General features: G+C 37.5%; 1 protein-coding gene across 8 annotated transcripts in view; it reads right to left on the bottom strand.

Moving 5' to 3' along the window:
- The window catches only part of OTUD7A (OTU deubiquitinase 7A), a 374155-nt gene that overhangs the window by 255812 nt on the left and 106237 nt on the right, over positions 1-12106 (bottom strand). The window lies entirely within an intron of this gene.

Genomic DNA, 12106 nt, shown 5'->3' with positions numbered 1-12106 from the left:
AAAAACCCTACACCTAATAGCACACTTTATGATGAAATACTGAATTGTTTTCCCTAAGCTTAGGAACAAAATAAGCATATCCAGCCTTAATACGTGTATAGGTGACCCTAGCCAATACAATAAGGGGAAAAGGAAAAATTTCTGTATTTGCAGATAGCACGGTTGACAGCACAGAAAATTCTGAGAGCCCTACAATTAATAATGCTTTTAGCAAGGCAGCAAATTACCAGGTTGCTATATAAAAAGTAATTTGTATTTATGCATATCAGCAGCAAACAGTTGGAAAGGGAAATTAAAAGAAATCCATTTACAATGGCTTTGAAAAACATGAAATACTTAGGAACAAATTTAACAAAACATGTCAACACTTTCTACACTGAAACATAAAACTTTGCTGAGAGAAATTAAAGAAGACCTAAGTGAATGGAGGACTATACCATGTTTGTGGATTCAAAAAGGCAACTGGTAGTCAGTCTTCCCCAAATGGATCTATAGAGTCAATGCAATTCTATTAAGAAATTCTAGCAGTCCTTTCTGTAGAATCTGGCAAAATAGTTTTAAAATTAAATGAAAATGCAATTGGACTAGAATGTCTAAAATTACTTTCATAAAGAAAAAAGACAGAAGTCTTATAAAGCTACAGAAAGAAAGACAGTATGATATGGGCATGAAAATAAATATGTGGTTTACTGGGACCAAATAGAGACTCCAGAAACAGGTCCACAAACACGCCAAAGCAATCCAAAGGTGAGACGAAAGACATCAGCAGATGGTTCTGGGAAGAGCTGCATTTTCATGAAGGGAAAAACCTGAACCCTGCCTAACACCATACACAAAAATTAATTCAAGATGAACTGTAAAACTAAACATTAAAGCTAAAATTATAAAGCTTTCAGAAGGAAGCACGAAATTACATCTGTGCAACCCAGGGAGAGATAAAGATTTCTTAGGGCACAGAAAGCAATGATCATAATAGACAAAAATAAGTATTTTATACTTTATCAAAATTCAAAAACTGAAACTTATCCAAAATAACTATTTAGAAAATAAGCAGACAAATCATAAACTAGGAAAAATATTCACAAGACACCTGCCTGATGAATGATTTATTTGCAGAATTTTTACAAACCTGTATGATAATAACAAAAAGACAAGCCAGGTTCAAAAAAAAAATGGGCAGAAGGTTGAAACAGGAACTTAAAAGGAAGATATGTTATATGTAAGAGACAGCAGGTTCCTGAAAATAGTGCTCAATATCATTAGTTATCAGGAAAATGGAAATTAAAATCACAACAAGATACCACTTGACAGCCACTAGAATGGCTAAAATTTAAAAGTGTGACAACAGCAAATGTTGACAAGAATATGAAGTGTCCAGAAATTCTCTTATAACGCTGGAGGGAGTATAAAGATAGGCAATTAATATGGCAAAATATGTGCTAATTTTCAGTAAAACACACACACCCTAACTCCATGATCCAGTAGTTCTACTTATCCAAGAGAAAAGAAAACATGTGTCTACACAAAGTGTTGTACAAGAATAACCAAAGCAGCTTTATTCACAATATGACACAGCCAAAAACAACCAAATGTCCATTAAAAAGAGAAAGAGTAACCAATTTTGGTATATTTTTACAATGGAATACTTACTACTCAACAATAAAGAGGAATGAACTATGAATACATGAGGCCAAATGGATCAATCTCACACAAGCTGTAAACAAGAAAAATCAAATGGCATAGTTCCTTTTATATGAAGTTTTAGACTTGGCAAAATGAATCTACACCAAAAACATTTAGAAAAATAGTTCCTTCTGGATGGTGTGGCTGGGGCAGTTCACAGTGAAACTTTCTTCAGTGAAGGTAAGTTTCTATATCTTGATAGTGCTGTCATTTGCCAGAATTTATTGAATTATGCAATTATAAGGTACATTTCACTTACATAAATTTACCTAAAAAATACTCCCACACAAATACTGAATTATAGTTAATTTTTTTCCTTTGGTATTTAATAGCAATTCTGATACCACTTTCTGTATATTCTAGATTTAAGCAAGTGAGTAAATATATTGAGGTTATTAAAAACAAGGTGTCTCACTACTGTTCAAAGGAATTGCAAATATGGAAAGAGTAGTGCAGACCACAGTTGAAGTATCAGTATAAACTATTTTTTGATAGATGGATTAATAGTGTGTATGTGTGTGTGTGTGTATACACACATTTCTTAATTCTGACAACCCAAATCTTAAAATTCTAAATAACAGTCTCTAATAAATGGAAATAGAGCTTCCTAAGAAAAGGCTGATTTCAGGGCTGGAGCCAAGAATATACAATATGATCTTGGAATACCTTGTATAGGAAAGGAAGAAAGCATTAAAATAATGATAGGCACAAATCAAAACATAGAACTAGATTGAAGGGATTCCCTATCAGCCAAACCTGGGACAATCTGAACATCAACAAATAATGGTAGTAACAGGATAAAAGCCACTGGATAAAGTAAGATCAACAAATCCATATAAATGGATGAATAAATAAATGGAGAAAGTAAAGCTCTTCCATACAGAAAAGTGCCAATATAGACCAAGTGATGAGTCAAAAATTCATCAATGGATGGTAAAAGTAGATGAATTTTGATGAGAAAAATCTTATTAACTACAAAGGGAACACAGTAATTTTACAGGAGGGAAACCTAGCTACACCACCTAACCAAGTGATAAAGGTAACATCACCAGTAATGGTACAAATCAATATCATATGCTTTTGATATAAAGGGCTCAGAAGGATGTAAGACGAATTCTGTGGTATTGTCAAAAATTCATAACCTGATTAATAATCAAGAAACCTCAGCAAACCCAAATTAGGGGACATCCTACAAATTAACTGGTCCATACTCTTGAAAAATACCAGGATCAAGAAAAATAGATAAGGGCTTAGGCACTGTTCCAGATTAAAAGAGACTAAAAAATATGACAATTAATAACAACATAAGATTCTGGATTGAACCCTAGACCAGGAAAAAAAGTTATAAAGGATGTCATTGGGAGAATTTATGAAATTGAATACACACTGTGGATTAGATAATAGGATTGTACCAATGTTAAATTTCCTGATTTTGACAATTGTACTGTAGTTATGTAAGATAGTGTCCTTTTAGGAAATACACACTGAAGTTTTTCATGGTAAATTGGTATGATATCTCTAAGTTTGAAACAGTTCAGAAAACCTGATAGATAAAAAGATACGTAAATATATATTTGTATATATAAACATATGCCTACATACACACGTACCTATATTCACATTATATTTATATTATATTTTATTTTATATCATATAAAGGGGTGAGGGAGGATCAGAGAGAGAAAGAAGTATACAGGTGAGATAAAATGTATAAAGTTATAACTGGCTAATGTGGATAAAATATATATGGGAGTTCCTTGTACTATTTTTGTAACTTTTCTGAGCATGTGGAATTACAGGAAAATAAAATATACAAAATTAGGGCTGATAAGACTGTATTAGGACATCTATCCTAAAAAAAAATTTGGCAGTACTGACCAAAGCTGAACATACAAATACCTTATGAACGAGCAATTCTCTTCCTAGATAATTACTCAATGGAAAAATACAGAGATGTGGTCATTGGAGAAACATGCACAAAAATATTCATAACATCATTATAGCATGGCATTCCTTTGCATCAATATATCACAATTAATTTGTGCTTCTATCCTTGATGAATATTTGGACGTCTCCCAATGTGGAGCTATTACAAACAGCACGAAAAGTTGCTGAGTTTCATCGCCTAACAGCGAAAAAGGATACCCAAACATCTATCACAGAAGCACAAATTTTAAAATATGTTCAAATCAACTTTTGATGAGGATGTGGAGCAAAGAGATCTTTCTTTGGAAAATAGTTTGGGATTACCTCTTAAAATTTAAGACATGTGTATCCAATGAACCAGCATTGCCATAATAGTTACATTCCCCTAGAGAAACTCTGGCACACACCTCCCAGGGGACAAGACCCGGAAGGTTCATGGCAAGTTCATGAAGCCCCAGAGTGCAAATACTTGAAATGCATCACCCTGAGGACTGCATTTAAAAAGGGGCACATTCATACACTGAAATATTTATAAAGCAATGAATATGAAAGAATTTCAGGCACCCACAGTAGTGTAGATGAATTTCAAAGTATATGTTGAACAAAAGAAGACTAAGAGACACAAAAGAATACATACTGTGTAATTCCATTTACATGAAGTTGAAAACATGTAACACTAATGCAGATGTGTAGGGATAGATACAGAAATGGTACAACTACAAACAAAAGCTGAGAATGATTTTAGGATGAGATCCTAAGAATGAAGTCAGGGTAACGATTTCCTCAAGTGTGGCGGCATTACCATCAGGAATGGGGACATGGGGGTCATCCAGGATACTGTGTCTGCATAGGAGAGTGGTTCTCAAACTTTGTTCTCAGGTCCCTTTACATGCTAAAAATAATTAAGGACCACAAATAGCTTTTGTTTATGTAAGTTATTGCTATTAATATTTAGGTGATAAAAAGTTTAAACTTTTTATTTAAAAAGAATTTTAAAAATATTTTTAATTTGTTTAAAAATATATTGATAAATACATTGACGCCGGGGTTCTTGTTCAACAGAGTTGAAGAATGAACTTCGCAAACACTCAAGGTAGGAGAGCAAGGCAGAGTCTTTTATTTAGAGATAAAGTGAGAGGATAGAGCTCCTGGCCCAGGCCAGGAGGGGACAAGAGAGTCCTGGGGTGGTGCGTTGTCTAGGAGTTTTATAGGTGGTTGAAAGACAAAGGGCTAGCGATGCACACCTGCTAAGCGGCCCCAAAATGTTTACCTTTGAAGAGACATTAAGTTTCTTATTAGTCTTCCTGGTTATTTACAAGAATTTTATTGCTCTGATTTCCTCCCAGGATAGCAGCTTCCTGGTCTGGGAGCATATCACTCAAGGTTGCCTGCTTTGCTCCCAAGGCAGGCTGAGTTATAATAGTCTGCTCCTTAAAGAGTATGTTAAGAAACTTACTTTTTAAATAATTGGGTTTTAAAATCCAATTTTTTTTCAAGATGGAATCCTTCCTATTTTTACTATGTTGTTTTGGGCTTTGCTTGCTACATTGCCCAGGTTGCAAATCATTTGTTTAGGGCTGGAGGAAGAAAAGCAGCACCTGGGTAAAGTCAGAAAAACAAGCTGGGCCCCCCAGCAGGCCAGAGCAAATCCCACAATGGATTATCTTGCTTTGTTTTTTCCGGAGGCCCTCACCCTACTCTGTCTAAGCCCATGGTCTCTGTCTCAATATTACCTGTGAACATAAATTAAATTTTACTGAAAAATTTATTTTCCAAATCAGAAATTACCATAGGGAGAATGTCACTGGTTACATTTTTGCAGAACTTTTAACAAAGGGTTTAAAGGAAGACAGATTGTTACATTTGCATCTACATTCATTCTGTTGTAATGGTTCAACTATATGAAGGAAATCCAGCCTCACAGAGATTGTAGGTAGAAAGAGAAGAGTATTTTAGTAGTTTTTCACATAATTACAGGGTATTTTTCTTTGATACTACACCAAAAACTTGGCAAGTGATAGCTGCTTACAGGCTAGTTACAATGTGGAATCTGAAACCACATCAATGAACAATGGGATATATATTAAGGCTTCTTGTTTTACCTGAAAGTGAGCTAGAATGCTAGGTGAAAACTTACAATGGGGCCTTTCCTGTATCAGATGTGAGGCATCATTTAAAGGAAAATCTAAAATCTGGAGTCTTTAAACAGCAGCACTGGTCTTCACTGTTCAAGTGAGAATGGTGTCTTACTTGAAATGCTTCTTAATCTATCTTCAAGCTTTGGTCTTACCTGTTCGTTTTCTGCCCAGTGAGGGCTTAAGTCTGTCCCCAGGTCATTTGATAACAGACTGGCAGCCAGGTAGCAAGGTGGATGGGTGCATATCAATAGCTGACGTCTCCCTGGCGATATCTGTTGGGAATGAAGACCTGCTGCCCAATTAAAGGGGGCTATGGTAACAAGTACCACCTGCAGTCAGGGCTCAGAACAGGAGCACAAAACTGAGGACCCCAGACCTGTCCTCCGTGCGGACTGTGCTGGGATGAGCATGCCTGCTGCTTCCCTCATCCAGGAAGCTAGCTGCCACCATACCCATGCGAGGGCCCAAGGGCACCTGCTTTCAACCACCAAACCTCTGACCAAGGGCTTCAGAGGTTTCTGTGGCCTTTTTTTTTTTAAATAAAAAAAACACATTATAACTCTGTTTATTTCTTGTTTTTGCAGTTTGATTATTTTATTATCACTTTTCATTACATTTTCTCTCCCTCTTCACCTCTTAAATTGGGCACAGGAGGTTCTAGTGTAAACAGTAACTGTGAGGATAATTTTTGCCTTAAATGAGCCCTTTTTCAAGAGAAAGCTGTAAGATCAGTGCTGATACAGAACGTCACAGTCTTGTTAACGTGATAAGCCATGGGCCTCAGTGCTCCATCTCCCAGGGCCAGCCCAGGCCACAGCGGCAGAAGTCTGCAGCTCTCTCATTTCTTTCACTCAGCTCCTCCTGGGGACATAAATGCATGAAACCCTCTGTATCCGATACACATGCACACTCCATTTGTATTAATCCCAAACCAGCCTGAGTTCAAGAATAACCTGGGATTATCCTATGCAGGATATGAAATTAAGTTCACCAACATTTGAAATTTTGATAAAAGCTCTGGTTGCACACAGCAACTACCTAACAAGTAGTCAGCATCTCTCTTGCTTCCAAGGAAAGGCACAAACAAAAGAGTGGTAAAGATGGTGCACTGGATACATAGAGACCAATGCGATTGTCCCATGCTGTAGAAATGAAGACAGGAAACCATTCTCGTCTTGAAAGACTTCTCCAGCTTGCCTCAAAGAGCAACTAGAATGCCAGAATGGTGGGGGGGGGGTGACTGAGCAGAGGGAGAAGACAGAGGTGTGCACTGGCCTGGGGCTCTTCACCCTCAGTGCCTGTCAACAGGAACCTAGCTTTACTGTGGCATCTATGCGTCCCCACACCCCATGTCCTGCCCCTGTCTAGGACAGAAGCAGATCTCATTAATGTTGCATCTCTAGACACTGACCCAGGTGCTGAATGTCTGTGAGCTTTAAATTGGAACAAATATGGCCAGGGTTCCAATTCTTCTATGCCAAAGCCTGGGCAAGCTGCTTAGCTTCAACTCCTGCAAATTTAGGATGGAACCTTCCTTATAGTGTTACCAAGAGATGAAATAATATAGTATATGTAAAGATGTCACGGGTGCCTGACTATTTTTTGGCCCCCAGGAGGGGCCGAAACAGTGTGACAGAGGTTTGATCTTCCTGTATCACTCCAAATGCTATCGGCCCAGCTGTCACTGGAACATGATGGTCCAAGGGTACTTGCACTATTATTTCAAATGACACAGTGCCAGATGGAGTTTGTGGGACCAGTTTCCTGGACATTACTGGCCTATTACCACATTTTCCCTGGAACTGTACCATGTACCCTGGACCTGAAAAGACAGTCCTTGCCCCAAGGCACAAACCTAAAGTCACCATAAAATGTCAATTTAGTTTCTAAATGTACTTATGGTCACTGTGATCTGGGCAAAATATTATTTTATGATAAATTAGAATTTAATGAGAAAGACCTTTACGCTAATTCTGTAGAATGCTTTGAGCCTTCACAAAGCAAGGACCTATCTCAAGAAAATAAGTGTAAGGATGTAGAGCAGCTTCCATAGATGTTGCTGACCCACCAATGGCCCTTAGGATAGACAAGGCAGGCGCTGTGCCTGACCCAAAACAATGGGCAGATTCTCACTTGAAATGATTGCAAACATATACACTGTCAAGTGCTTTGAAGTATGTTAATGGAACCCACAAAAATAAATGACTTGGACTTTTACTTTATACAAATCCCAAACTGCAGGGTTTTGTTTACTTTCAGTGTTGTTGAATAATCTAAATAGGAGGGATCTAAATGTTCATGGCTGTAAAGTTCAAAAAATGACTTCAAAATAGCCACATCCTCTTAAATGTATCTAGAAATGTGGGAGTGGGAGAGTATAATTTGGATTTAAAATATGCCAACATGTCTGTCATACCAAAAAACACAACACAATAAGACAGGAAACAACAGCTCCTTTCCTACGCAAGTGTGTGCTGCATCTCCCTCTGAGCACGTGGCCAGGAATGGTGTGCCATGCTGGTCAAGAGACTGGGCTGGATGAGTCTGCATTGATTTCTGCAGGACCTACGTCTTACCAATCTTGGCTTCTGACTCTGCGAAATTGGTGTGTGCAATTAGACAAACTCTACAGAACCCATCCCTTCTTGACAGTTTCTCTTGTGACTGTATTTTACAAGCATCCTGTATTTCTACCAGAATTCTGTGTTCCCCTCTCTGGTTATGTGAATGCTGCTCAAAGCAGGGTGCAGAAATGTGGTCATTTATAAAGACTAAGGACTTCATTGGACCATCACACAACTAATACATTCTGAAGATATAAAGCAATCAACAACATCCAGAATTAGGGGAGGTTTCTTGCTTCAGCTCCAACCTTCTGTCCTGAACTCCAGCCCTGGCACTGATGGCCTCTTTTATATCTCCACCTGCATGAAGCATGGATACCTCAATCTCAGCATGCCCCCAACAGAAATAATCAAATCCATTCCAAAACCTGTAGCCTGTCCAGAGTTGCTCATCTTTAAAAAAAACTGGCATAGCCACCCCTACAAGGCTTCTGACTAAACAATGAAATTGTCTGGAGAGCTTTTAAAAGTCCTGAGTTAGGCTTCATCCCCAGTGATTCTGACTGTAATCAGTCTGGGATACTCTTTGTGCTGAGATTTTTTTGAAAGCTGTCATCCCACCTCCTGGGTTTACAATCACTGTTCTAAATATTTTAAATCCCCAATACTCTAATGGGTCTGTTCCTCCTCCAATGGGTCTTCAATTTTAGAATGCCCTCAACTGCTTCAATTTTTTTAAAAAAGTCACTGTGGTCTGTATGAATGTGGTGCCATCAGGGGCTGTGCAATGAGGCTGCTCTGTCTTCTAGGCCCAAGGTCTCCCAGCACTCCAGGTTCGGTCCTCATGATCAGTAGCTCTGTCTGCATATTTGAACCATATGTGCTCTTTTTTTTTTCATTTAGGTATCATTGATACACAATCTTATGAAGGTTTCACAAGAAAAACAATGTGATTACTACATTCAGCCTTATTATCGAGTCTCCCCATACCCCATAGCAGTCACTGTCCATCAGTGTAGTAGGATGTCACAGAGTCCCGACTTGTCTTCTCTGAGCTACACTGTCTTCCCCATGAACCCCGACACACCATGTGCACTAATCATGAAACCCCTCAATCCCCTTCTCCCTCCCTCCCACACCGCTCCCCTTTGGTAACCGCTAGTCCCTTCTTGGGAGTCTGTGAGTCTGCTGCTATTTTGTTCCTTCAGTTTTGCTTCATTGTTATACTCCATGAATAAGGGAAATCATTTGGTATTTGTCTTTCTCTGCCTGACTTATTTCACTGAGCATAATATCTTCTAGCTCCAACCATGTTGTTGAAAATGGTAGGATTTGTTTCTTGTGGCTGAATAGTATTGCACTGTGTATATGTACCACCTCTTCTTTATCCATTCATCCCATATGTGCTCTTTTAAAAGACATTGTTGCTGAGAGATTCTGAATCAATGAGATTGGAGCTCACTGATGCATTTTTTAAAGTTCCCCAAGAAATTATGATGTCCCACTTCAATAGGTTGGCATCTATGCCAAAGAGGATTACTAATTTCTGTGAGGTATCCAGTGATCATGTGCATTCATGATCTGCCACTTCTAAGGACCTCCCATGTGCCCATCCTGTCACTTTTCATACTTCATACCCCTAGAGTCCTCATTTCCCTGACTGCTTGTTGTAACAGACTCTGCTCCAGCACACAGCCATGCTTCGACAAATAATATTCACACCATCCTTCCCCTCCACTTTACTCCATGTATTCTGCACTGGTATCAAAGCATCCGAACACTGCTGGAAAAAAGTATTAAAATTCTGGTGACTGGGCTCTCTTCAAATTTACAACTTATACCTCATATAAGCACTCAAAACTGCCAAACTGTTTTATTTCCATAGATATATTTCACTTTCCTATTCTCCAAGATAACTATTCCATACTTTTCTATTCCTTTCAAATAAAAAACCTCTCTCTCTTCAGTTTCGTTTGGTGAATTTGCTGCCTACCCAACACAACAGCCTGTGAGAACTTCTTGGTCTTCCCATCACTAAAGTTTCTGTACCCTCAGTCTTGGCTTTTCTCTCACATTACTCCCTTTGTATGCTATCTTCTTCACCTACTAAAGGTTACTAAGAGGCATAATCTCTCCAATTATCTCCAATTTCCACTGCTTCATCCATTTCTCCTTTTCTACGTAATTATGCTTTCAAATTGCTCATCTAGAAATAGGCTTAATATCTCTCTCCTGCTGCCATCTTTGTTCTCTGTTGCCACGACACTCGTTGAAGTGTTATCTATACTTTACTGTCACCAAATGATCAGTTCTTTTTCCTTCATTTTGTAGAGATATTTGCACTGGGAATAGAACTGTTTAGATTTGCACTGAACACACTGAAGTTAAATCTATTGTCTTCTAACTCCCAGTGCTGTTACTAAAAGATATCCCATGTCCATGGATCAGAAGGCTTAATATTGTTAAAAGGCAGTAATTCCTCAAACTGGTGTGCAGATTCAATGCAATTCCCATAAAAATCTCAGCTGGATTTTTGCAGAAATGGATAGCTGATCCCAAGATTAATACAGAAATTCAAGGGGCCAAGAATAGCCAAAGCAATCTTGAAAAAGAGAGGACTCACATTTCCTGATTTCAAAATGTGCTACAAATCTACAATAATTAAGATAGTATAGTATTTGCATAATTTTTAACAAGGGTGTTAAGATAATACTGTGTGGGGGTTGGAAGTGTTTTCAAAGTTGGACAACTTGGATATCAATATTCAAAAAAATAAAGTTGGATCCCTAACTTAGATTATATATAAAAATTAACTCAAAATGGACCACAGATTTCATTAAAGCAAGAGCTAATACTATAAAACTCCTTGAAGAAAACTTTGGAGTAAATATTTGTGATCTTGTGTTAGGCAACAGTGTTTTAGGTACAATACCAAAAGTGAAAACAACAAAAGAAAAACATAGATAAATCGGACTTCATTAAAATTAAAATTTTTTTTATTTAAAGGACACCATAAAGAATGTGAAAAGACAGCCCACAAAATGGGAGAAAATATTTGCACACCATAAAAAAGAAAGTAAAGGATTTGAATAGACGATTCCCTAAAGAACATATATAAATGGTCAATAATCACATAAAAAGATGCTCAATATCATTAATCATTAGGGAAATTCAAATCAAAACTACAATGAAATAACACTTAACTAGGATGTCTAAAATGAAAAAGATGAATCCAAGTGTTGACAAGCATGTGGAGATGGAACCCTCATACACTGCTGGCAGGAATATAACGTAATAAAGACACTTTGGAAATAGTCATGCAGTTTCTCAAAATGTTAGACATAGAATTGCCAAATGAACCAGCAAATCTACTCTTAGATATATACCCAAGAGAAATGAAAGTATACTTGTACATGAATTTTCATAGCAGTATTATTCATAATAGCACAAAAGTAGAAACATTCAAATGTTCATCAACTTATTAGTAGATAAGTACAATGGATTATTATTAACAACACAAAGGAATGAAACTTTAATACATGCTGCACCATGAATGAACCTGAAGACATTATAAGTGAAATAAGCTAGTCACAAAAGATAACATGCCATTTTATGAAATGTCCACAATAAGCAAACTTATAGAAGTAGAAAATAGGTTAATTGCTGCCTAGAACTGGGGAGGGGGAGAAATTAGGGAATTACTGCTAATGAGCATGGGATTCATTTACTTTTGGGGTGATGAAATGTTCTAAAATTAAATTGTGTTGATGGTTGCACAGATCTGTGAATAATCTA

This window comes from Manis javanica, chromosome 18, assembly GCF_040802235.1.
Source record: "Manis javanica isolate MJ-LG chromosome 18, MJ_LKY, whole genome shotgun sequence".
Lineage (NCBI taxonomy): Eukaryota > Metazoa > Chordata > Mammalia > Pholidota > Manidae > Manis > Manis javanica.
This window is presented reverse-complemented; position numbering and strand designations above follow the sequence as displayed.